The following is a 27,529-nucleotide window of genomic DNA, read 5'->3' as shown; positions in this document are numbered from 1 at the left end:
ACGAGACCTGGCTTTCTAGGCTGCCGGGACCTCCACTTTGCTGGGAGGAGCCAAGAGAAGGGGACGCAAGTGCAGGCGGGCGCGGACACGGCTGCTCGCAGGGAAAGTCCGAGGTGTCGCCAGCAGGGAGCCCAGGATCCCGAAGGCTGAGGCTGCCGGAGTCTCGCAGCCCTCCGCTCGTAGGGAGATGCTGCTGATGCTGTGGTCCCCGCCAATCAGCAGCCGGAGAAGTGGGGGAGGGTGGGGAGCGGCGGCACCTCCGCGGGCTGGCGGCTCCTGAGCGCGCACCGCAGGTTCTGGGCTACTCTACTCAGACCCGAGTACCTCTTGCTGTTTCCTCTTCTTCCCCGCGTGGTTAAAGCCAGAGAATGGTGATTAATGACATGCAATTACATTAGGCATCACAGATGGGTAATATATCAGGCAAATTTTTGGCAGTCACTTTCCCTTTCCTCGGTTTCACATATGATTTCTTACAGCTCCTCACGCAAAGACGGGAATTACTGAAAATTTCTCCTAGTAATTACACAAAGGCTCCCCAATTTTTAACAGGTTCTATGAAAGTCCAGGATTAAAGCTTTCTCTTTTACCTTTTATTAAAACGACACAAAGTCAACGGAGGGGAAAAAAGTTTAGAAAACAATCAACAGCCTGGAAATACATCAACACTAAAAAGTACTATGATGTTTATCAACATTGCTTTAATTTCAGGAACTTTTAATGCTTTCTTTCTCTGAATTAAATAATTGGCTACCTATCATTGCAAAGAATGACAATAAACACTGTAAAGTTTTAACATCTAAATAAAAGGTAGTATCTTCAACATAAATTTGGAAGCAATACAGATATGCCACAAACAAAAGTTTGTAAATGAAATAACATATCCCATTCTGAAAACTGCAAATCTCCATCCCAGAAAGTAAAGCAACCGTAATTCCATTTCACAGGAATCAGAAGACACCCCACTTGTAACCTTAGACAGCTACTCGACTTCTCAGGCTCCCTACCCAAGGGGGTGGGAAGGCAGGGTGCAATTATTCAGTCCTATGTCACAGCTTGACTGCTGGGTATGTGTAACAGGGATTTTCAAAAGTGTTTTGTAGAACGTAAATTATACAATCTAAAATGGTTCTTTCATGCAATAAGTATTTCCTGAGTAGTATATATGCATAAGTTTTTTGCTCAATACACTGAGAGATTAAAACACTCATTCAATTATTATTAATCAAGCTCCTAGTATGTGCCAGGTACTAGGTAGTCAGGACACCACGGTGATCAAAGCAGATAAAAATCCCTGGGAGCTTTCCATTCTACAGAGGGAGAGACACAATAAATCAGTAAATTATATGGTGTTATGAGGGGGATAAATGCAAACGGGAAAAAATAAGGGGTATGGGAGAGTTTGCAATTGAAAGAAGGGCTGTCAAGGTGACTACATTGGAACAGAGGTTCGAAGAAGTTGTGAAAGTTAGCCGTTCAGACAGGTGAGAAGGAGAGCGAGTTTGAGGCAGAGAACCTCTAGTGTAAAGGCCCCAAGATGTGGCATCTTGGTACGTCCATGGACCAGCAAAGAGGCCAGGGTAGCTGGAGTACAGTGAGAGAGTGGGAAGGAAAGGAAGTCAGAGAGAGAAGATGCAGAGAAGGGGAAGGATCACATGTGGCCTTCTAAGTATGTTAACGAGTTAGGCCATTGGACATCACAATTTTGAAGGTATAAAAATGCATATAAGTAATAATCCTCTCAAATCTTTATAAAAATTAGGAAATATTCAGTAAAAATAAGATTGCTATCACATAATAACAACTTTTGCTTGCTTACGTAGGATCATCCACGCTTTTTGCATCTGTTTTTCTGATAGGCTGTGTCTTTTCTCATTAATACTCCTACAACTCTTTTAGTTAGATTTCCTATTTATTAGTCACCTTCATAAAATGTCAGCATTTCAATATAACACTGATAAGACCCAAAATTCTATGAGCACTTTTTCATACCATATTGCTTTTATCCAGAGTACAGATACTTTTTTATTAAATAAAATTTTCACAGTAAGAATAACGAGAATCATAGATTTTTGGAAACTGAAAGGACTTTATTGAATGCCATCTTTTTTTTTTTAAACTGCAGGCCAAAATTTTTAGTGAGTCAGGAAAATAACTTATTAGGTTTTAATCATTTAAAAAAATATCAGAGTGTAGTTATTGCATCAATTGTATTGTTTCATAAATATATATGAATGTGCATGTGCTTGTGTGTGCATGTATGTGTACTGAGTTGTGATCAAGAGGAAAATATCAAGAAAGAGGGATTGAGTAGGGAAATCTTAGGAAAATATGTTGGCCAGGGATTAAAAACTTTTATTTTGGCATCCAGGGACATTGTAATGATGGCCGAAAGTCATTTTAGAAGAGTATCTTGGGTTTCCATTAGTGGCTACATAGGTTTAGGAAATCTAAGAACTGAATCAATGGTCATGCCTGAGTGGCTTGAGCCCTGCCTTCTGGCTTTAAATGACCTGGCTTTATACGCCAAGAAGAGTTTAGTCTGGAATAGTCCACACGCACCTATTTCTACATGAGCGTCATTTCTCTCTTGCAGTTTCAGAACAAGGTTGTCCTGGGAAGCTTTTCGATATTTTCCCCATAGTTAGGATCTTAGAGATATCGGCAAGTGATAGAAGAGTGGAACGAGGAGGATTAGAGTGAACTAGAGAAGAAAATCCCCGTATTTCAGGAAAGAAAGCTTTAAATGAAAAAAAAAAAAAAAAAAAAAAAGAGTGTTGGCACACAGATATCAGAAAGACAAACCACAATAATGGCCAGAGACCTCTAGTTTGAATAACTTGTGGAATATACTGAACTTAATGAGAAAATTTACGATTCCACTTTTTTCAGTCCTATGCTCAATTGTTTTTCTATGTATAATAAATATTATATTAATATTTTATATACTTTTAACATTTATTTATTATTATCCCTTATTCTATTCTAAGTACTATCATCCCCAAAAGAACTTTAAAATTTACATAAAAATAAACTACTGATAAAAGATTAGAAATGTTATTCTTCCATACCAGAATATACATTCAAATGGCTTTGGAGGTAGTATTCAAATGATGGGCCCCTATATAGTCATTATATAAAACTAAGTGTAATTCCAGAATCATTATAATACATATTCAAATTATTTTAAACTTTCTTATTCACCAGAAGATGAGAGAAAAAGTGAGTCATAAATATATATGATAAATTGCCTTCTAAAGTAAAATAAGGTCTTGAAAAAAGCTTCCACCATTAAGTATAAAAAATCATCTTTTTGAAGAAAATATATATAGAGCTAAAGCTTGCATATATTATCATAGGATTATATATGATGAATATAAAACATATCACACAATTATGCTACTTAATTCTTTCATCGATCCTGAGAGTGTCATTATTATTTCTTCTTTATAAATGAGCTAATACGGTCTCACTAATATTAAGTGACTTGCTTAACTAGAAAGTGGCAGAGCAGGACTAAAACTCAGATTACCTTATTTCAGGTTCAGCGCCCTGTGCATTGACTGTATCACAGGTATCTTACAACATACACTTACACAAAACACAGATGATGGATGTAAGGTGAACTATACAGTAAATTATTGGTTCAAAATAAATATTGTACCTAAATCTTTAAAACCATAATGTTCATCCTATATACCAAACTATATATACCGAAGTTAAATCTATATCTGCCTTTTTTATCAAAATATACCAATATAACCAATATTACCTAGCCATATGTAAATTTTAGTCCTAGAAAATTACATGTCATTTATGTATCAGTTTTTGTACTTGCTTCTCAAAAAAAAATCACTAAAATTTTACAGTATGTTAAATTAGTTTACTCCTGAAATAGAGGCTTGGTCACTTAAGTGAATACATGAAAAACGAATACTTCATTACATGAAGTAGTTATACAGTGTCAAAACCACAGATTAGTTCCATCAGGAACACAGTTGTGCCTTTGGAAGCCCTGTCCTTTTCTATGTTAGAAATGATGTATGGGATGATGATGATAACACAAACTACTAGTGAAGGGAAGAGGAAGTAATCCCCTTGGGGAAGTAGCAGAGAAAAACAGATAGTAAGGCTTCGATGTTCATATGCTAAAAAGAAATAAAGGCACTCTTGTTGTTACTCTGTCAACATTTAATGTTTTTCAATGAACTCAGAAATGGCTGGTTGGTGGAAGAGCTAGGAATTGCTCAGGGTAAATTATAGAGCCACGCTGTAGACTCAACTAACCTCTTTCCTCTCGATACACATTTGTTCTTGGTAATATGGGGATTCATCTCTACCTCGGTCTTCACAATGATGTCAATTACTTTTGCCACTTTGGGCCACTTCTATTTATAGCAAATCATTCTATGCTAAATAAAAATATTTATGGATATATTTTGGATTGTTTTATTCAAAACCAAGCCTCAGAATCCTAATATATATACATTTTGCTGTAACAAAATATCTTTGCATCTCAGTCACGGGAGATAAAATCCATGTAGTCAACGTTTTTATATTGACTCCAAATTACTAAAACTATTTAATAGTCTTTGGGAATCACTCTTGACTTGAATATGAAATCCAAAATATATATAATCATTTCAAAAATGTATGGCCATCCCCAGCTTAATGTCAATATGGCACAATAAACTCTAAGCTTTTGTGATTTTAGTTTTCAAAAGCATTTTTGGTGTTTACACAGCAAATTTTAAAAGTGAATAGAAGATGTTACACTCAAAATTTTAACGAAGGCTGATGAAGTCAAAAGATGTTTTGGGTATAAAAAGATAAAAAAGAAAGATTAATGATCAGTATTTTCATGATTTCTGTAATGAGATTTATGATAATATTGGCCTTTATCTTATAATAGAAAATGTCCACGGAAGTAAGCAAAACAATGTATTAATCAATCAGGCTAAAAAGTAGTGATATGAGGAATGAAGGGAAAAAACTAAAGATCAAAGTCATGAGTCACAAAAGTAGAAGAGGTAGAGAATATAGGGAAGAACAAATATTTGAACTCTTTATGTTTAATAATGATGATAGCTAATGTTATGTTCGTCATATACTTTACCTCATTTAATGTTCATTAACACCCTGTAAGGTAGCTACTGCCTTTATTCTCATTTCACAGACAAGAAAAGTGATGCATATTCATTCAATAAATATACATTCAGTGCCTACCACATGCCAAGCATTATTCTAATCCCTGAGGATACGGCATTGAACAAAAATAGACAAAGATCAAATCACTACACGCATGGAGCTCTCATGCTAGTGGAGAAATCGAACACTTATATCCCACTTGCCGCATGCCAGGCGTTTTTCTAAACAATTACACACCAGCACATTAGCTCATTTTAGAAACACACAACCATAAGACAGAGATGTTACGGAGGCTAAGTCTCCTGCCCAAGGTCACATAGGTTATTAAAAAATAAAACCAGGATTTAAGCCCATGAAGTCTAATGCACAGTTCTATAAAGTAATGTGTCCACTGTTATAAGTAGCAAACCCAGGACTTAAATCCGGGCCTTATAATTCATACTCTTACCTACTAAGTGACACTGCTTAAGGAAATCCACTGATATCAACAGTTAGGCAATGGGACGGCCAATAAGAACTGTTTTCCCATCTGTAACAGGCACTTTTAGCATGGTTTTACTCCATGGCATATTTGTATAAATCTTCATTTAGCTGTCACCAGGAATCCAAAACTTTTACTAATGTCCTCAAGAAGTTTTAGAAGTCACGGTACAGATATTACTTCAGACAAAACCACATAAACTCAGCTTCCAGAGAAAATAGCAAATAAACATTTATAAAAAATGCAATTTATTGGTATTTGCTCACCCCTGAAAGCATGTTTCCCCAAATGAAATGGAGTTAATCATAAACCGAGCATTTTGGATAAATAATACCAACATTTAGAAAAAGAATGTTCATACCTTCTACACACTATCTATGTAAGTTTAAAAACAGCCATATGAAATATCATTTTCAAAGAAAAACAAAAATATTCATATAAAAAGAGAAATATTTTATTTCACCGATAAGATTAAACATCAGCCAATGATAAGTTAAAGATCTATAGATAGGCTAGAAAGGGTGACATTTAGAGAAACTTGTTTAGGACCAGGGAAAGAGAGGTGCATGAAATACTGTTACATTCCAGTCATTCAGCTAGTTTCTTTTCTAATGTACGATGGCTTTCACACTCCTTCACTTACTCGTTCATTCGGTTATTTACTGAGCATCATATGCCAGACCATCCACTAGAATCTTTGGGTAAGATATACACAAAACATGGGTTTGGCTCCCAAGAAGTTCAAAGTCTGATGGTGATATAGAGAAGAGGTGTGAGAACTACATGGATTGACTAAACATTAAACTATGTGGAATTCCGAGCCTGCTACGCCCTGTGAGACTCAGAACTCCCGATCAAGCCAGGCTGTGGGAATCTACAGAACAAAGGAGGACTGCCACAGAGATTACTAACAACTGCTCACCCATACTATGAAATGAAAAAAAGGAAAACAAAAGCTTTAAGCTGTACCTTGCACAAGTTAAAGATAAACCCAACCATTTTTTCTATTCTTTATTCCCTATACTCAGTAGTTTTTTCATAGAAACTAAGAAACAGCTAAAAACCCAATGCCTCAAACACTCAGGGTCTCTTACAATTCTGAGAGAAGATCATGCTCTATACAGCATTATTCCTTCTCTAATAAACTTTTCTTTGTCTCTGACTCTGGCTCATTCTTGAATTCCTTCCTGTGTGAAGCAAAGGACCCTCTCTCAGTGGGCGTTGGCTTAAGTCCCCACCTAGAGGGGATCTGCCCCATCTTACAGTGATAGTGAGTAAGAAGGATAACACAGAAAAGCACATGAATGCAATATAGTAGAATAAGTAGTATATATATTTGTGATAGGTTCTATAGGTACTCCAGTGACATAAAATAGAGAGTAATGAATGGGCTAAAGAAAGCTTCACAGAAGAAATACCTGAGCTGCATCTTGAAGGATATTGGGTGGGCAGAAAATAGGGGTGAAAGAAATTAAAAACAGAAGTTTAACTTGACCATACTAACTATACTATCTACGCTCCTCCCAGACCTTTGGACATGGTAAGAGTTAGCTGCCCTCATGAGGGCTTCTCTTTCTCCAGTCCTTTGGGGCAGTGGCAGTGGTAAGGATCGTTTCCAAATTTGAGAAACTCCCTAGTGAGCTAAAAATTTTATGTAAGTCTCAGGTACCAATGATAATAATTACACGATATTTATCAAAAGTATGTGATTTAATCTGCCTTATTCATTCACTATTAAGTTATTCATTCAGTATTCAGTTACTCTCCATTCATTTACTCCTTACTCAGCACCACAGTGTGAGGAGAACAACATTAGGTATGCACTGAAAGTAGATGAATTCTCTTAACCACAATGAAGTCTAGTTCCTACTTGTTCCTGTCCCTTCTTTGCATTTACTGGCTAAGTTTCATGCATTCACTTTAACATAAATGGCAGTAAACACTTCCTTTGACTATCGTTTTGTTTAAATGAATCATATATTGGTTGGCTATCAATGGTTATACACTGTTTATACTGCTTGATATCATGCTAACAGAAAAGTAGAAAACTTAAAATTTTTCATTGATATTTTGACTTAACTGTCAAGTTGATTTTTAAATTGCAGGCACCTTAATTATTTTTCATTATATATGAAAGCATAAGATTTATTACAAAGTTATTTACAGTTGTTAAAAACCAAAGGTAGTAGAGAAGAATGAGGATTCTATCAAAGCATTAAAAATTGCAGGATTTTTCATAGTATTAAAAAAAAACCATGAAAAACATTCAACTTATACAGACACAGCACAAACACCATCGAGCCTGGGCATACGTGATCTGCTGCCTGAAGGTAGCTCTATTCATAGCTCAGTATGTTTGGTGCGCAGTTAAGACTGTGCGCAAAGTGGCCAAGTTAGAAGGCAAACTAAGCAACTCATCACCACATAAGGCACTCTGCTACAAGACATCTTTCAGTAACAGTTTGTCTTGTGGATCTGAAACTCCATAATTGAAAATAACACTACAGATTAAATGGGTTTCTGTCCTAAAATTCAATTCAAAATGATTGCAGCTAATATGCTTTACTTGTATTCCCACAATAAGCTAAGAAGCTCAGGTCTAAAAAGACAGAGAACTATTCCCCAGTAAAAAACGATCTCAGTAAGAGGATAATTTGTGGTGCCATACAAAATCTAATAAATACAAGTAATCATAAAGAGAGGCAAATTAAAATGTGTCTAGTTAAGGGAATATTCTGTAATGCTTCTCCTTGACCACTGCTTTACAACTTGGATTCCACTGTTTGGAAACTCATTCTATAACTTAACCACCTAACAGAGTAGCATTTCAAATCCCCACCTCCTTTCCCATACTTGACAACAAATTGTGAAAAGGCATTTGGGGAGGGGTCACAGGTCTTGATGCATGATTTACAGTAACTGAATACGCAAAAATGTTTATTTATAGTCTAGCCACCATTTACTGGCATTTGGACTTAGAAAAACTGTGGTGTAGAATTCTGAGTTCCTTATTTTCTGTTATGCATTATTTTTTTGTGTGGTTATATCTGGCATTGATCTAACGTCTAGAAAAGTCATTGCTTCATGATTCACTATTATAAGCTATTTGTTTCATTTTAAATTATGCTCTTTCACATGAGGACATCTTACACCTCTAGGTGAAGCAAAATAAAAATTCCGTATCAATAATTTTTATATTATATATGAATAAACACAAAGATACTTCTCAAGGACAGGAATCTTAAAAAAGTAATCATTACGCATTTTCTCGAAATTCAAGGTAACTACAATTTAAAACAGTATATAAAATTTTTTGTAGTATTTCTAATTTCATTTATTAAAAATGATTCATTTTTATTCTCAACTTCAGCTCTCAGATTAAGATGAGCCAATAAAGGGTAAGTTTTTTGCCTTCTATATCCACTTAGAAGGTGCATGTCATAGAACCTGAGCATTCTGAAGTAAATAAAATTGTCATAGCATGAGGTGAACGGCCTCTTGTCAATCAACCTTCTAAGACACAGCTTGCCCCAGTCCCTTTCAGAGCCAGAGTTCCAGTCACCTCATTATTCTTAGATCTGAGTCGCACCTCCACCCAGAGAGTTATCCCAACTTTACTTTGGGATAGTCAGTCTCACTTTGATTATTACTCTGACCCTATGACTACCTGGGATTTATTGAACCACCATGTCTCCTTTGTTTAGACTTATCTGTCGCTGAACTTTTGACCTGAAGGCCAGAAGGGGAATATCCCCCTATAACTGAAGTTCTTCTTTGCTTCTTATACATTACATCACTGATTTCAATACGATTTTTGTAAAAAAGAAAGATCATATTTTTTCCCACAGTGGAGTCCATTAAGAAAAATGTAAAACAACTTTGGAAACTAAATAACCTTATGGGATTTATCAATATGTATTTCTTACTATAATGATCATGATAACTATAAGAAAAATTCTCCAAATTATGTTTTCTATAACGTTCTGTGTGTGCACCAGTTAAAAAAATATATGCCAATGAAGCAACTATTCACAGTCTTGTCAATCATAGTGTTTAACATGTTATAAGAATCCTTGTTAAATTTTCTGGCTCTTATACTAGGCATTTCCCATGGGTTTTTGTTTGTTTGTTTGTTTTGTTTTGCTTTTATTACTCAAAAAAGCTTCATTTTTAAATTTAGCTTTCTGACTCTATCATTGGGCCTTCAACACTTTCACAATGATTTTCTGCTCTTCAATAAGGAAAGCATGGTTAAGCCTGCTACAGACATATTTGCCCACATGGATCCAACACAGGCCCTGCTGACATGTTTTTTGTTTTTTTGTTTTAGACAACCTCATTAGAACTTTACGTCTCATAGCACACTCTGCAAAGTCAGCCATGGCACATGCTATGTGTAGATTTTGGGGCTTTCCCAACTTTCCTGGTATAAAGGTAAATAATTCTATCACCAGGGGTTCGAAACAGCCTACTTATGTTAGAGGATGTATTGCAGGGCAGCTTCCGGCGGTATCTCAAAGGTTGGACCATTCCAAATGTCTGTAGACACCGTCCCCAGAAGAGGAAAAGAGTATTTCCTGCGGTTCACCTTTCCCATATTTTTAGATATGTCTGTGTAATGCAAAATACTGTTGTTTAATACAGTGATCTTCTCTCAAATAGTTTTACATATTTAAATGTATTCTCAAGTATACAATCATGTATAAAACATATCTATGAAACAGGTCAGTACTAGCCCCATTTCACATGTGCTAAAGCAGTGGTCTCCAAACTTTTTGGTACCAGGGACCAGTGCTCCTATGAGAATCCAATGCCTGATGATCTGAGGTGAAGCTGAGGCGGTGATGCTGGTGCTGGGGAGCGGCTGCAAATACAGATGAAGCTTTGCTAGCTGGCCAGCCACTCACTTCCTGCTGTGTAGCCCGGTTCCTTACAGGCAATGGACTGGACCAGTATCAGTCCGAGGTCCAGGGGTCAAGGATGCTAAAGTACAAGAAAGATAAAAGTCTACATATCCATTGGTGGTAGGATCTGGTGAAGCCTATATAGTTAACTCATGGGTTTAAAAACTTTTTATGTTTCTGCACGTTGAATGATTATTTACAAAAATATATATGAAGGGCCAATGAATATATTTCCATCAAAGGTAATCTACTGAAATGTTTAACGAAGACAACTGCTAGCACAGTAGAACTATTGACCATTCAACCATTCATTATAAAACAATATTTAACAAATATTTATTGAATGCCATTATGTGCATGTACAGCGCTAAACAGGAGAAATAGCAGATAGTATGATTTACTAATTAACTGACCATCGGTTAAATCTATTACTTCCAATTACTAATTATTATTTGAACTGATAAGTATAGAAAAACTAAAGAAATAGCTTAAGTAATACTATGTAATTAAAAATAAAGAGATAATAACAGACCAGCATGTATTTGGAACATGTGTGTACAGCTCAAAAGCATTTAAGTTATCATTACCAAAGCAAAATAAAGACAACTTAAGTACTCCTGTTTTGCCCATAATAATGACACACTTTCAAGATCACAGGACATTAACTTGATAAATTGTAGGGCTCTACAATTGTAGAACACACAATTCTGGAAAAGCACAGTATTCAACAGGAAAATGGAACTAAAGGGGAAATCTGGAGATAAATTACTTTGGTTATCACACACACGCAAAAGCATTAAATTACAGAAGTACAAAATGACACAAAAAAGAATAAACCAACAAAAATGTAATAAATTGAAAATAAAACTGCTCTTTAAAAGGTTCAAAACGACCACTTTGTTGTCACATCCAGTGGGGCTTTCAAGTCCCCATCTTACTTGTCCCTGAGCAGTGTTCTACAGAGTTGGCCACTCTGCCCTTGGCTGACCTCATCGCCTCTATCGGATTTCTACCGTGAGCATCTATAACACATCCTTAGGGTTCGGGATTTCTTCTCTCATTATTTTTTTCCTCTAATTCCATTTTCAGTTTTATAAACCATATAGATTTGCTCAAATTTATTACTGAGCAGAGACCTCTCCTCTGAGTTGCAGGGCTGACAACTGTCTATCTGACATCACCACTAGCTTATCTTACAGACCTCCCAATTTTTTTCCCACAGAAATGTGCTTTTCTTCTTATCTTCCCTCTCTTAATAAATGAGATCATCACCAAATAGTTGCTCAACCAAAAATGTGGACATTCTCTTTCCTTCCATACTTTCCTTTACTGTGTACCACGTCTCATCCAACCATGAAATCCCACTGATTCTACCTTTAAAATATCTCCTATCTACCCATTTCTCTTAATCTTATTCCAAGCTACTTTCACTTTTGCCCCTAAGACATTCTCCATAAAGCAGCCAGTATTATCTTTTAAAAATATATGTTGGGTCATGACACTACCCTCCTAAAAACCTGTCAAAGTGTTCTCACTGGGATTACAAGAAAATACAAACATGTCATTGCTTTGAAGGGCTGGCATGCCTCTTCAGCTTTATCTCAAGTCACACTTCCCACTGATTAGCAGGCTGCAACCACAATGGTTTGTTACTTAAAGAGGCCAAATTCTTTTCTGCCTCATTATCTTTTGTCATGGCTGATTCTTCATACCTTAGGATTCAGCCAGAAGGCCTTTCCTGGCCATCCAATCTAAAGAAGAAGGTATATTTCCACTAAAGAAATATACCTCTATGATAACATCATGAAAAGAAAAACCATATTATTCTCTCATATAATATGGTTTTTCTTTTTATTTATAAATGTATGTTTATATTTTGTTCTCTCTCCATCCCTCGACTGAATCCTCTATTAGAACAAAGATTATCTGTTTTATCTACTACTGCATACTCTCTCGTAACCCTGTTGAGTTAATGTAGTAAAATAAAATGTAAAATAGAATTTTGCTTATGAGTTTCCAGTTTTGAACGAGCTTAAAATCTTGCTTCTCATTTTCAGTAATATAATGTCAAATATCCAAGGAAGGATTTATTAAGTTTTAAAGCTCACAATGAAGTTTTATTTTAACAGACATGTGATAGCAAAGTCAATCAATTTACTCCTGACCCAGGGAATGTCTATATCAGAGCCGCATTGTCCGTACATAATTGAATTGAGCTCCTTACGGGTTATTTAAACTATTAGGACATACGGCTTCAGGCATATCAGTTGGCATTGGCCGTGAAAGGTCAATTTTAGCTAAAGGAGTAGAACTTGAGAGTAGAACAGTAAGGGGGGCAGCCTGCCACTGTCCAAAGGCCAGATGCAATGCTTGCGTGTTACCCAGCAACCCAAAGTCCATGGGTGAACGTGAGCATTTTGAATTCAATGGAAGGATTCCAGTGATATTAAAGAAAAAAAGCAGCATATGTATGCAGGGATCAGGAGAGGAATAAATCTTTTACATATAGTATTTACTATATTCAATTTTAAAAATCTCCTTTAATTTTACTCTAGAGCTCTCTCATTCAAACTATAGAACCCTCATTCCCAACAAAAGCCCAGTAAAATTCCAAGGTACAGCAGAGGTGATAGATATAATTTCACATTCTATGACTGGTACGGAAAAAGCCTTTTTCATAGGGAAGCTTTGAATTATTTATAAGACAGCTATTACTTTCTTCCACAGCCTTCTGTTTTCCAGACTTAGCCTCTCTCCCTGTCTCCTTTCCACCTGTGGCTCTACCTATACTAAAAATCCGCAGGTCATTTGGCCTTTTAGCATCTGGTATTGTACTTAGAGAACTACACCACACCTCCTCCCCATTTGCCAGCATCTATCATTGTATGTCTTTCTTTTTCTCGGTCTTTCTTTGGTATTTAAATATATATAGTTAACAGAAGCTCCTTGCTCAGCCTAAATGGTTTCTTATATATCCTCCCCTCTCGCTTTTTGAAGATTAGAATCAAGTCCATTTTTTATTCTACTGTCAAAACTGTATTTTTAAGCCCCTACCATTCCTCTTAAGTCTAACTGAGTTAGACTTAATAGTATAATTGTAACTTCAACATATTACCGGTTGGCACCTTTCAGATATATACACAAGGAGTTTGATTCCTCTTCTATGAGACAGTCTTTCAGATATTTACCAGGTGCATGAGTAAACAAAACAAAGATCCTTGTCCCCTCAAAACTCACATTCTAGCAGAGATAAACAGTCAATAAACAACAAAGAAATCAGTAAATTGTATAATAGTTACAAGATGATGTGTTATGGAAAAGCGGTATTACAGCACGGTAAGGGAGTACAGTAAGGGGAATCAGGGTGGTGGGAGGTGACAGTATGGCCCTCAGCAAGAAGGTGCTATGTTTGAGCTAAGTCCTAAAGGTAGTTCTCTTGTCACTCTAAGCCTATTGCCTTCCCTTCTTTTATTTTATTACCATGTTCTTCTTATACATTTATTTAGTATCTACAATATGTGAGGTACTATAATAGGTCTTGGAGACTCAAAAACCCATGAGAGATACTATTTCCATTAATAGCTCACCATTTCGTGGGAGCAGAACCATAAAACAGACATTCCTACATGTTAAGTGTTATAATAAAGGTATGGATAGAAATCACAGAATTGAAAGGTGACATTTTTGAACTCTATGAAAATATGGTTTCCTTTTCCTAAGATAACTAATACTTGCTCTTCATCAATTCTTCTTTGCTGTTCAAAGGAGTCCAGATGGATACCAAAAAAGGCTTCTGCAAATGTTCAGATATCTGAAACTTTCTAACCACTCCATTTTACTTCTGTAATAGTTTTATGATGTTTTCAAGAAAGACTCTTATCCTCTAGACTGTATTAAACCTGAAATTATGTAACGTTTCCTTTCACTATCACTTTGGTGCTTATACTTGGCTTTCCCTCGTCAAGTTAATGGAATTTCAGATCCATGTACAAATATTTTCAAACAGCACCTCTTCCTCATTTTTCTTTCTATAATATTTGTTTATATTGAGGAAGATACACCATTTCCTGATATTTTAGTCATAACTCTTATCCCTCCAAGTTTCAATCCTCTCTCAATTTATATTTCCGCTTTGTGTTCCCATTTCAGGCTTCCCTTGTTTATCACCCTGTAGGACTTCCCTGTGGTATCCAGTTTCTATTATTTACGCCAACAAATCACTGAGCATCTTTCTCCATGTGGTTTTTCTCATTATGTCATACTGATACCCACCACGGAAAGTGTTTTTCAATTTTAAATAGACCCTTTTCTCCTTACTTCTCATATTTCACTTTAAAGAGAACTATGTAAAGGTCAGTCAATTCCTACTAAACATATTTTTCAGGTCTCATGAAATGTACCCTACCTCTGGTCAGGAATTCTTTATCGCAGTATCATAATTTGGTGATCATGCAACACAAGAGTCATTGGAAGAGGGCTTTAAAACTTACACCTACCTCCCCAAAGAACCTGTGACTCATCTATGAAGTGAGCTGCTATTACTAATGAGACTATCATATTCCCACAAAGAAAAAAGTGGGTGTAAGTTCAGAAGCTCAGGTCCATGAGACAAGTCATCAAATGTTTTTTCTCATCATTATTTAATATCTAGTACTTTAAGTGTAATATTCTATTGTTAATTACATTATTAATGTAATCTTATTAGATTCTATCTACACAGCCATTCGGAATATACTATACTGGATTTCAGAATTTAAAATTTTGTTTTAATTTCACCTCTCATGTGCCCTCCAGTAAAGCTATTAATCCCCATGGACTAGCTCTGCAGCTGGACAGAGACCTTGGTTACCCACGATGGAGAGATGGGCTGGGTCTGGCAGAAACAGTCAGGCAGGCCTAGCTCTTAGTCCCCTTTAAACAAGAGAAACTCTGTGACACTGAACCTTTATCCTGTCTTTTGGGCCCTTGGCAGATACTTCAAGTTTCGTATGTCGAAAGGAGGTTTGTTTTTGTTCTGAGACCATCAATAACTAGATATCTCTTTAACAGACACATGCTTTTAGTCAAGTCATTCATCTCTGTCCCTTGATTTCTTTTCTGAAGAGCTCAGATAACTTTTCTGTACCGTCTATACAGATGGTCATTGATCTCCCTTCCAGCTTTAATAGTTTGCAGTTTCAAATTTTCTGCTTCGTTTCATACAGCACTGAGTCCCCACTCTCTATCCCCCCTTGTAAGGGACAGGAATACAGGTAACTGTCTGAATGGTTGGCCCCCTTACTCCTTGGGGCATCTCCAAACCGGTCAGATGTTTAGTTATGCTTACTCAGGAGACATGAAGGCACAGTGATTAAGGGTGTAAACTCTGAAATGAGATGGGTTTGGGTATATATCCCAGACCCTCTACATCCTAGCTGTATGACCTTGGGCAATTACTTAAACTCCCTATGTCTCAGATTTCTCATTAGTAAATAGGAGATAATAATAATGATCTTATAGGTTGTTGTGAGAATTATTTCATTTAACAGTAAATATGAAGCTCAGAAATTCCAAATGATCAGCTCTATATCCTCCTACCTCCAATAAGACTTCTACCCTTGAAGTACTGCTAATACCAGGCTGGTTTTAGGATGAAAGTAGATGGGTAGAATGAATTTATCTTTCAGACATACTTTCATTTTCAAACAATATCCTTAACTAATTGGTGACATTTCAGGCAGTGTTAAAAGTGATTTTTAAAAGTATCTAAGCAAATTTATCACAGGATTATGATTTGGAACTGACAAATTTTCTCACAAACAGACCTCTCCTATGATACTTTCCTAGGCCCAGTTCTCCTGAGTTCTAGCTTTGTTATAGCTTCTCCCTGTCGTCTAAAACCGAACACAGATTTGCTAAAAAGGCCAAGTAATTTTTTTTTTTTAATCAGATGTTCTAGAGGTAGAGGTTGAGGGGTTGAGGTCAATTTTTCAGTCACACATTTGTATATTAGAGAACCATCTGTGCATATATTTCTAATATATTCAAATTTCAATAATACTGTCCACAGAAATTTAACACCAGGCTCTGTGCAACACTCCTCTGAGGCAGAGGAAGAATGTGATACACAAATATTACACGTTACTATAACGGTATCGTGTTAGACAAGATGAGTTCTTGACTAAATCAAGCTTGACAAAGCGGTCACCTCAAGGTGATTAAGTCCATTTTTAGAACATGTTTATCATCTAGTTTGCATTCTTCATGACTATAATGTGAATGTTACAAAAACTACTTAAACATAACATGCATTTACAAAAGTTCTGAATTTTCTCTAACATTGTGTAGACATGCTCACAATACAGGACACTTACTATACAGTATATTTTTATATATTTTAATGTAAGGCATATGTGAATAAATGACCACAGGTTTTATTTTATTCAAGTAGCCAGATGAACTTGGGATAAATTTATGCCCCTAAATGATTTTGCTATATTTAATATAGCATTTTCACATGAGTGGAAGGGGAAGCGAAAGGTCCTTCTGTTTCAACTGCTTCTGCCATATTGACTATGGAGCAACTTTGTAGGTGCAGGAAATTACAATTTAAAATATTTGAACTACTGGCTTTTCCTCTTCCCTTACTCAACTGAGAAGTAGCTATAGCCTTTGTCTATATAAGTCACCAAAGCAAAACTCAAAGTTTGAATGCTTTAGAAGTAATTTCTAATAGATTAATTACTTCAGTTATTTCATCGAGTAATTAAAATTTAAAAAAATATAGGTTCTAGCAGCATGAAAAATAACTTTTAAAACTTGTGCTGAAAATGCTATGTATTTTGCATGGTCCTAAGTTGCTCTCTTAACAGAGTTCATCTGATCATTTAAATAGATTTCTGCATTTCAGCCTTAATATATTTATGAGATATAACGGTTTAAGAAATTTACTATTTAAAAAATCCTTTAACGCATCTGTTCTGATATAATTCTTTTCTAAATAAAATAGCCCTATATTAATAAAATTTTGTGGCATTAAACATGTATGTAATTTTCTATTCCCAAAATTGTTTCCGGTAAAAGAATTTAATAATTATATTAAGTGAACCATAAATGTTTCCTAGTTTCTAGGCCTGGTAAATAATTTTGTATTTGGGAGACTGGGGAGAATGACAGTATTCTGAAGATCTGAAAACCAGAAAGTACTGGTGTAATCTCTGTCCATAAGTACAACTTTACATGAAGGTAATCAGTTACACTTCTCTCCTAAATATCTGAGAAATCTGTTCCTCAACCTTCTGTACTTCTCGACACCATCCTTTACATTTCCTTCCATACTTTTTCCTAGCAAATTGAAGAAAATGTATTGTGATCTATATCTCTTATAAGAAGATATTACTTCATAGGTGTTATGGCTGAATTGCGTCTCCTCAAAAGTCATATTTTGAAGTCCGAACCCCTAGTACCTCATCATGTAATTGTATTTGGAGAGGGTCTTTAAAGAGTTGATTAAGTTAAAATAAGGTTGTTAGGGTGGGGACTTAATCAAATACGACTGCTGTCCTTATCAGAAGAAACCGTGGAAACATGAAGAGACACCGAGAGTGTACAGAGCACAGAGAAAAGAGCTCGCGAATAGGTGGCAAGAGGCTGGGCATCTGCAAGTCAAGGAGAGAGGACTTCCAGTCTCAAAAGTTGTGGGAAAATAAATGACCAGTCTGCAGTGTTTTATTACGACAGCCCTGGCAAAGTGACATAATATGCTTTGAGATAAATTAAGTCTCCTATAATCTTTAGCTTTATAATGCTTTCAAAAGCTTTCACCAGTCTCTTTCAAAAAGTTGTATTTACTTAGCATCATTTAGATCTAGCCTACATTTTTAAGCATCTTGTACAATTTTGCTGTCCCAATAAGTCATGCACATCTCTTTGTATCATAGTAGTTTAGCTATAAAGTGAATGTCGATAAATCAAATGTTATTTTCTAATAACTTCTGCTGTTTTAAAAATTGGTGTTTCTACACCAATGGTGGATATTATGCTTCCAGTTAAACAAAGGTAAATTATTTATATAGTCTCTTTAAAAGCAACCTTGTCACTACATTTTTATATACATAAGACTTTTTAACTTTCTTTTTTGATGATATCATTGGAATTCCCTGAGCCAATCACAATGATCAGGGCCTAGCTCACTGCTTTGCTTCTAAGGACACTATTTTATCTAAATAAATTCTGATAAAGGTGCTGTTTATTACGAACAGGTATACTTTAATTCTTATTTTATAATTCTTTTAAAGAAAATATTTTTAAAATTAAAACTTCTAACATTAGCTTCTGTGGTGAATGTGAATGAATCATCTGACTACTATTACTATGAATTGTGGCTTTTGGAATTTATTTTTCTTCATTAGCATTCTAAATCATTACCCACAGGTTACATTTTTTATGTTTAAAATGCTCTACAAAATGCAATTATAGTTTATCGAATTCACCAAAGTAAATGATGTTCTCAACACATCTTTTATACTTCCACTTACTAGGAAGCAAATCAAAACATTTCTAGCTTTCATCAACTGAAGTGTTCAGTAGTAGAAGCCTATTTTAAGTACTGAATACATTAAAATTTAACTGTGTAATTTTCTAGCCACTTAGTTAAATGTAATTTTAGTGTAAAATCTTGCATTTCTAAAATGTCTTAATCCAACATCTTTGTTTAAATCTATAATGTTGAATTCTTTATATTCCTTAATCATTCATTTGCTTTCATGACCATCTCTTCCTCCTAGATATCATTAATGGCATATTAGAGAGGAATCAAAATTTATTCTGAGAATATTTCGAGAATTTTGTGATAGTTCTGGGAGACTACAGAAACCCTACATGTTGTTACTAAACTAGTATTGGAAACGCTAATCTACCTAAAGATTTAAAATTCCCATAAATCTAATATAATATGTATTTATGATTCTAAACCTATGTTAAGTATTAAAAAAATAAAACAAAAAGTAAATGTATTGAAAAATGTTCTTGAAGTTATTTCAAAAATCAGTTCTTACACTAGGATCAAAATTTTGTCTCAGTACACATTGGCATAGTTTTAAGATCACAATGACTATTGACACTGGTACCAACTCAGATTTAAAAATACATATGGTAAATACTTCTTTTCAATTTCCAGTTTTCCTGCCCTGGCCCCAGCCTGCTGAACTTGGCGTGAATTCTTTCCCAGCCGGCCCATTGGCATTCCAGCCTCCAGTCCCTCCCTTTCAACCTATCCTGGACATTTTTGTCAGTTTCATTTTCCTAGAAGAGGTTTTTATCAAACCACTTTCTAAGGAAAACAACAAAGTAACAAACTTTTACTGAGTTGATAGGACAAAATCTAATCTATCAATTCTGAAATTCAGGCCTTCCAACTAAAAGACCTGCACAATTTTATTCCCACTTTTCAAACACAAACAGCTTTAATAAAGCTTCACTACTCTATTCACTGTCCCCCAAGACACCTCTTTGCTCCTCATTTCCTTTGTCCCTCCACTTGGGTCCAGCAGTGAGTGTGGAATGCATCTTCTTGTTCAACGCCTCCTGTCTGTTGTGCCAGTGCTAAGTGCTACCCTGACTGTTCCTTTATCCTGGGGCTGGAACATATTTAATTCCTTATACTCACAGCACCACGATATAGCTTCTAGTCTGACTCTGAATATTGCCATTTCTTGGGAATTTCTCCTGTCATCCCCCTCCTCACTTCTTTTCATCAAGTAGGGCCCAGGTTCATCACATCCCTCTTCATGGCACACTGCACACTGTGAGTCAGGGTCCTCGGGAAGAGAGCCCCGCTCTACAGCATCCCCAGCACCTCTCAGTTCAAGCTTCCTTCCTCCCAACCCTAGGCTTATGATTTCAAGGTCCGAGCAGCCGTGCAAATACAGAACTTGTTAAAGACACTACTGTATGTTGGTGACTGGATGCTCCTCGGCATCTCTTCTGCTTATTGATATACTGCCCAAACCTCAAGATTTGGTTTACTATTTCTTCAATCTAAGCACTTTCCAATCTATCCTTCATGAAGCCAGATGATCTACTTAAATAGCAAGTTAGTCTGTGTCACTGCTTTGCTTAAAACTTTTCAGCAGTTTCCCTTCTCTTGGCCTAAAAGGCATGCCTACCATCCATCTTCCTCTCTTGCTTCTTCCTGTCTCTCACTCCTAGCTCCAGCAATACCGTGTGAGTTGTATGAGTTGCCTGGCATATTCCGGGCTACGTCTTACCTTCTGTATGTATGTGAAAGTGGGGTATCTGAAATGTCATTTTTTCTCCTCTCTTACCTAGATACTTTCTACATGTATGTTCAGGCATCTCCCCGGGAATAATCCTTAGTCTCCTCCTTAGGTGCCCCCTCTCTGAGATTCGATACCATCTGGAGTCTGTTTCTACCACATAGTATTTAAGCTATGTTATAATTATGTTCTTTCATTCATTAATTCATCAAATAGTTATTGATACCTATGTTAGGTATCAATTTAGTACACGGCACAAATAATTTACTAATAAATGAGTGAATTTACTCAATTAAACTTTAAAAAGAACACTAGGTTTTATTTATTTGAATTCTTTCCATTCACCCTCATGTCCCTACCCTATGTCTAATAGCTCAAAAATATTTGTTTTATTTTTATATTCGGTCTTGATATAAAAATGTTTTTGAGAAAAATTATCATTGATTATAAATCACCATGAAGATTTTGAAAAGTTATATACTCATACAGTATAAATAATGCCCAACAACATCTTTAAATTCTGAAATCTTAACTGCTCATAATCTTGGTAAGCTATTTGCAGAAACCTTGCACCAAAACATGAATTTTGGAGTTGTAATGCCTGAAGGTTACAGAGGAATCACATGCAACAAAGAACCAGATACAAAAGTGAAATATCGGGGCATTTTGGCAATTTTTTAAAGAAGAAAACTCTCATAATATTGATATTTGCTATGGAAATTTATTCTAAGCAGGCTGAAAAAGGCTACAGTGGAAAAGGCCATTTGAAGACCTTCACAGGCTGTAGGCGCTTTGCCTACACTGCCTAATGGCTGCGAGTCTCGCTGAGATTCCGGTCTCACCACATGTATAATAATAATAAAAAAAAATCTTCCAGGTAACAGATATGGAGATGCGTGTAATCTCAAACCAAAGAAGTGATTAATACTAGAAAATCTTGAAAACCAACAAGATAAAGATAGAAACCCCAATTAAAAAATGAGCAAGAATTAGGAACAAGCAATTTACATAAAACAAACAAAAAGATTGATGGGTCTAAAAAGATTTTCAAACTCATGAGTTATTAGAGAAATGCAAGTTAATATAACGATGAGGAATCACTCATTGCTAAGAGGACTCATGCTAATCATTATTCATGCTAATATGATATTTGCATATCGAAATTAGGAAGTGATGCCAATTGTTGGCATGGATATTGGGATGTAGAGACCATAATGCACTGCTGGTGGGAGAGTAGACTAGAGCAGGTAATCTGGTGAAGAAGCTGGCAGAACCTGGCCAAATTAATTAAACACATATGAAAAACTTGATAAATCTTTTTCTGGGAATATGAAGACATATGTAAAAGAAATTCTCACCCAGGCTCATAAGGAGAGATATATGAGGATATTCATTTCAGTGTTATTTGTGGCTGCAGGAATTGAAGTATATCTGGATGTCCAGCATTGGAAGAACAGAGAGGAAAAATGTGGTAAAAGCATACCATGAGGTTCTACACAGCAAATTAGAAATATAGGACTAAATACACACATAGATACTCTGAAAACCACAATGTTCAATGAAAAAAGTAAAAAGAGAATGTAAATTAAAAATGCATACATAAATACATACACATATATAAAAAATAATGCACATCTTACAAGAGCACAGCACACATACATACACTGAAGGTACATGTTCAACATATGAAAATAACTATTCTACCAGACGGAGGGAGGAAAATGGGGCCTGAAGGGAATTGAACAGAGAGAAGGGTGTGGGAGAAGAGCCTCTCTCCTCTCAATGTGGACGTGTGACCCCTCGCCACCCAGTTTCTCTGAGTGTTTCCTTGTGCTGCCTCCTTTCAACCACTCCGCGGTGTGATTACACATCACACGTCCCTACAGCTAGGTCGCAATCCACATGATGGTGGGTACCATGTATTTGTCTTATTCACTGCTGTATCCTCAGTTCCTGGTACTGTGTTCAAGGTATATTTGTTGAAGGAATGAATGAATGCGCAATTTTACATTGGGGTAACTCATGCTAAAATAAAGAAAACCGAAAGCTGAACTTGAGATGGTGAGAAAAAGTTTCACATGGATTTTTTCAGTGTTAAATTCCAGGTTTTCATCTCAAGAAAGAAAAGTTCTAACATTTCATTCAAGTGAAGTAGATAGAGCAACAATTTTGGTTTTAATGATACTCATATGTGGCACAAGGTGAACCACTTTCATGGTAGATAATACGTTTAAAATAGGGGGAATAAAGATTTATATCTTCAACTGTTTTATACAGAAGAATAAAGATATACTGTTATTTAAATAGCAAAAAAAGTTTTTCTCCTGAAATTTCAGGGATGCATATTATAATTTTCCTATCAAAATAGATTTTTATGATTTTCTTATATTGGAATTTCTTAGTCACAAATATTATCAAATGAGTTTTCCTTCTGCTTGTAATATAACATTATAAAATGATTCAGAATAGCACTTTACCTAACAAAGAATGCATTTTTAAGATATTTCACTCAGAACTAAATAATTACCACCAGATACATTGTACTGAACGAACAACCCAATCATTTCAAAGCTGATACTCTTGATTCTTGATTTTGCCACCAGATTTTATAAATGCCTGCCAATTGAAAGAACTCTTACCAATGAATTAACTTGTCAAAAAAAAAAAAAAAATCACTTAACTGCATCAACACTCTAACTTCTCTTTTAGCAGTAAAACTACATTTTTTTTTTTTTTTGGCTCATACGTATTTCAGCAAAAATTTTCATTAGTTTTAATTCTTCTAGGAACAAACATTTTTCTAGCATAACTGCTTTTCTTGAGAAATGAACTTATTTTCCAGGATGTAGAATAATTTACTTCAATACAGTTTGCCAGAGGGCTGTGCTGATCGGTTCTAAATTAACAAAACTTCATTGTACCACCTGATTACATATTATTCACAAATTAAAAATAGCCAGCTATTAGAAGGTTAAAGATTGATGTATGCAAGATAATCTGCACTTAGATAATAATTTCTTTGGAGTAGATAAAGCTTCCAAATAATCTCTTTGGCTTTTTAAGTCAGGTGTCTTTTTCAATGCATTCTCCTAAATCTCTTTATCTTTTGGTCTTAAGTTCAATTGTTTCCTGGAAAAGCAAAAAACCCATTCTAGCATGCACAGTGCCTCACTTTACTCAATCAGATCTTTGCTGGTCTAATAAACCAAGGTCTTGAAACCCATATATAAGAAATGGGAGAACTGGAAGATTATTTTTCATCACAAAAATACCTATTAGGTAGAGTATGCCAATTCATAAAAATGGGAATTTACAAACACCTATATTTTTTGTGCTAGTCTATTTCTTTCATAGGCAAAAGCTGTGGCACAACCTCTACAAAAATAAGACTCAGAATGATAGACTTGATCATTACTGTCTCGGGTAGTCCACCATAAATCCCATAGGAATAGTGACTATGTTCTTAATAATGGATTTTTTTTTTTTTAGTAGCAAATACTGAAAATTAGATCTTGCTAAAAGACTCTGCTTTTAAAAGGCAGGATATTTTAGGTAACAAACTCTGTCTCCTCTGGTCCTTCCTAAGGTATGCCTGCATATCTTCGCTTGATCCTATACATTACCACCTTTCCTACTGTTTCCAAACCCAGAAGAGGAAAAGATTAAAAGAAACCCATGAACAGGGAAGAGAAAGATTAAATACAACATTCCTCAAATGTCTGGAAAGGTAGATACTGCAGGAATAGTTTTTTAAAATAATTGCCACCCACTACAACTCAAAACCTGATAGCGGCAACTGTGTCTTTCTTATTTCTGATGGTTTGAAATTATGAAATGGTAGGGCTGTTAGGTAGTTACTCAAAAAAGTCAGTGTGCTCTTAGGCTGACAAAGTAAATGTATACTCTCAAATCTCAAGAAAAGGTGATAGCTCACCCTGTATCACACAGTCAGTGAACACTCAGAACCTCACTCACTTTTCAGTGCTAAACTTAAGGAGAAATATAGACAAATTTGAATACATTTGGAAGATTAGAATCAAACATTTGGAGCTTGAATAGTAAAGACAAAAATGGTAAAGATAATATCAACTTCATATTTAGAGGATTTTGTATACAAACACATACACACACCCTCTTCATCTAAACAAAAGGGGTCCCCAAGCTGAACTCTCCTTTCTGTAACTTTCATTACCAACCAATAAGCATTTTTCTACTGAACAGATGTGTTAAGCTCCATTAATTCCAATTGTATGCACATGATCACTTCCGATGACTCCTAGATCTCCTATTTCACATGGGTGGCCAATCCCGGTTTCCTAAACTTTTGACTGGTGTATCAGCTGCCTCCTGGCTATCTCCACAGGCATTTCAAAAATCATTCTCAGGATGAAAATGGTATTTCTCCCCTTACCTGAATTCCTTATTTTGATAAATACTTCCACCATCACTAAACTGTGTCCCTCCCTTGAATTCGTATGTTGAAGCATTAGCCCCCAATATGATGACATTATGACGTTTAAGCCACTAGCTTATGGTATTTTGTTATGGCAGCCTAATTAGAATTAGACAACTAAACCTATTATATAAGTATCAAATATGGAAAACTTTCTAGACTTCCCCTCACATTCACTCATCACATCTAAGGCCTGTGGTATAGTTAACGTTATTGTACCAATTTAGATTTCTTGGTTTTGACATTATACTACTGTATGTTTGTGTGTGTATAATGTATATACATACATATATACATATATAATATACCTGTATATAATATATACACATGTGTGTACGTATATATATATATATATATATGCAATAACATATATACACACACATACGTATTTTATTACCACTGGGCGATGCTGGATGAAGGACACACGAAACATCTTGTATTATTTTTGTGACTTCCTGTGAGTTTATAATTATATCACGATAAAAAAAATTTTTTAAAACTCTCTATACCATTTCAATGTCAAGTCATAAGAATGTCTGATAAAGAAGTATGTGTAGTGCTAGAAGGTATTCACTATTAAAGAAGTGTTTCGTATTCAAGCCCCATAAATTTTCCCAAAGCAAAGTTTTAAAGAGTCTGGCTGTCTTACTGCTACAGAATCTCATGATTTCTAAAAAATAAATACTATATCTAAAATATGATTACATTTTATTTCATTAATGACTGACAAAATCATTAAAAATAATTCAATAAAAACACAGGCATAATTGAAAAATCTTCAGCCAAACAAAATGGATTTCATGTTTCCAAATAAAACTTTAAGAACCACACAATATGCTCTTTTTAATGTTAAAAGCAAGAGAATTAGTTTTCAAGTAGGTACATATCTAAATATAAATAGTTACATTTCTATGCTCTATCTGAACATAGTGATGGAATAAAAGACTCCAGCTTTTAAACGTTTTAGTTTCACTTACAGATTTATTTTCTAAGGCTATTTTAACTCCGCATTGTTATTTTACGAGCAGCAGGAAACTCTTTGCCTGTCACTTCACTATGTTCCTTGAGATTTATTCTTAAACACACTATAGATTATTGTCATTATATTGTTCATATTATAAGCCCCAAGTAGAAATTGTCACAGTGAAGAGGAATTAATTTTGAACAACAAACCAAAGAACTATGTGCCTACATTGAATTCTTTTGGAATTTACAAGAACATATATTTCCCACACTTAGATTTTTGCAAAAATTTTGCCTCATTAAGTCTATGAAGAAAAAGGTATGTGTCATATGATTCATATAATAACTTTTGCACAGATTACTTTTTCTCCAAAGGCAACCTTGTGATTTGCTCTAAGAGAAAGCATATTAAAATCATAACTTGAGACTTGAGGTATTATGGCATTGTTCCATTTCTCAGTTTGTCATTATTATTTCTCTCATCCTTTCTTTTCCCCAGACCTCCCTGTAGAAATAGGTTCCTTCCTCTATTTTCCTTCAGAGTACTTTTTTCCTTTGAATATCTTTTCCTGCATTTTGGAAATACCAGCAGATTGCTGGAGTCACATGAGGTATGGCCTTTTCAGGCTCCAAGGGCTTTTTTAGATCCTGGCTTGGTCCTGGAATAGGTAAAAGGACAAGAAGATAGAATATCAAATATTCCACAATATAGATAAGGAAAACAATCTGGCCTTAAGTGGAGAACCTTTCTGCACTGCAACTCAGCAATCTGAGTAAGGTAAGACCTAAAAGAACAAAGGGGTATAGCTGGCAGAAGGTATTAACACGGAAGGCCACAGGCTTAAATATTAACATGAGGAGCCAGGAAGAGCCCTTGGGGATTTGGGAATGGAATAAATTAGTCAGCCTTATAGACAAAGAGAATTAGGAATTCTCCTCTACTTTTTCTGCAGACCTTATTCCCCATTCTGGCAATACTAGAAGCCAGACCCTTGTAAGTAAAGAGAGGTAGAAATAATTACAACTAAAGAGATATTTAGCAAGGAAGAAAACAACGAAAAAAACATGGTGAACATTTAGATGTTGATTAGATTATTTGGAGTTTTAATGACAAATTTCTTTAATTTCTATCTGTATCTCCACACCAAAATTTGCTTTTAGCGCAATGTTTGCTATTTGCATTAGTGCATTTTGTCAGGACTTTGGGCTAGACAACACCAATCCAGTAAAATCTAAAATGAACCACCTTTGGCTCTTGGAAACAACACCTATGTGTTATTTAGTTATGTTAAATGACTCTTCATTCTAATCAGAAAAGAAATGA

The 27,529-nt window shown here is 35.4% G+C and overlaps 1 protein-coding gene and 1 pseudogene across 50 annotated transcripts in view; both read right to left on the bottom strand.

The window, feature by feature from the left end:
• RIMS2 (regulating synaptic membrane exocytosis 2) overlaps positions 1–27,529 on the bottom strand; it is a 526,738-nt gene that overhangs the window by 26,178 nt on the left and 473,031 nt on the right. The window lies entirely within an intron of this gene.
• On the bottom strand, positions 16–25,555 carry LOC107512180 (annotated as a pseudogene).

This window comes from Rousettus aegyptiacus, unplaced genomic scaffold, assembly GCF_014176215.1.
Source record: "Rousettus aegyptiacus isolate mRouAeg1 unplaced genomic scaffold, mRouAeg1.p scaffold_m13_p_15, whole genome shotgun sequence".
NCBI lineage: Eukaryota > Metazoa > Chordata > Mammalia > Chiroptera > Pteropodidae > Rousettus > Rousettus aegyptiacus.
Note: the sequence above shows the minus strand (reverse complement) of the source record. Positions and strands in the feature narration are given on the sequence as shown.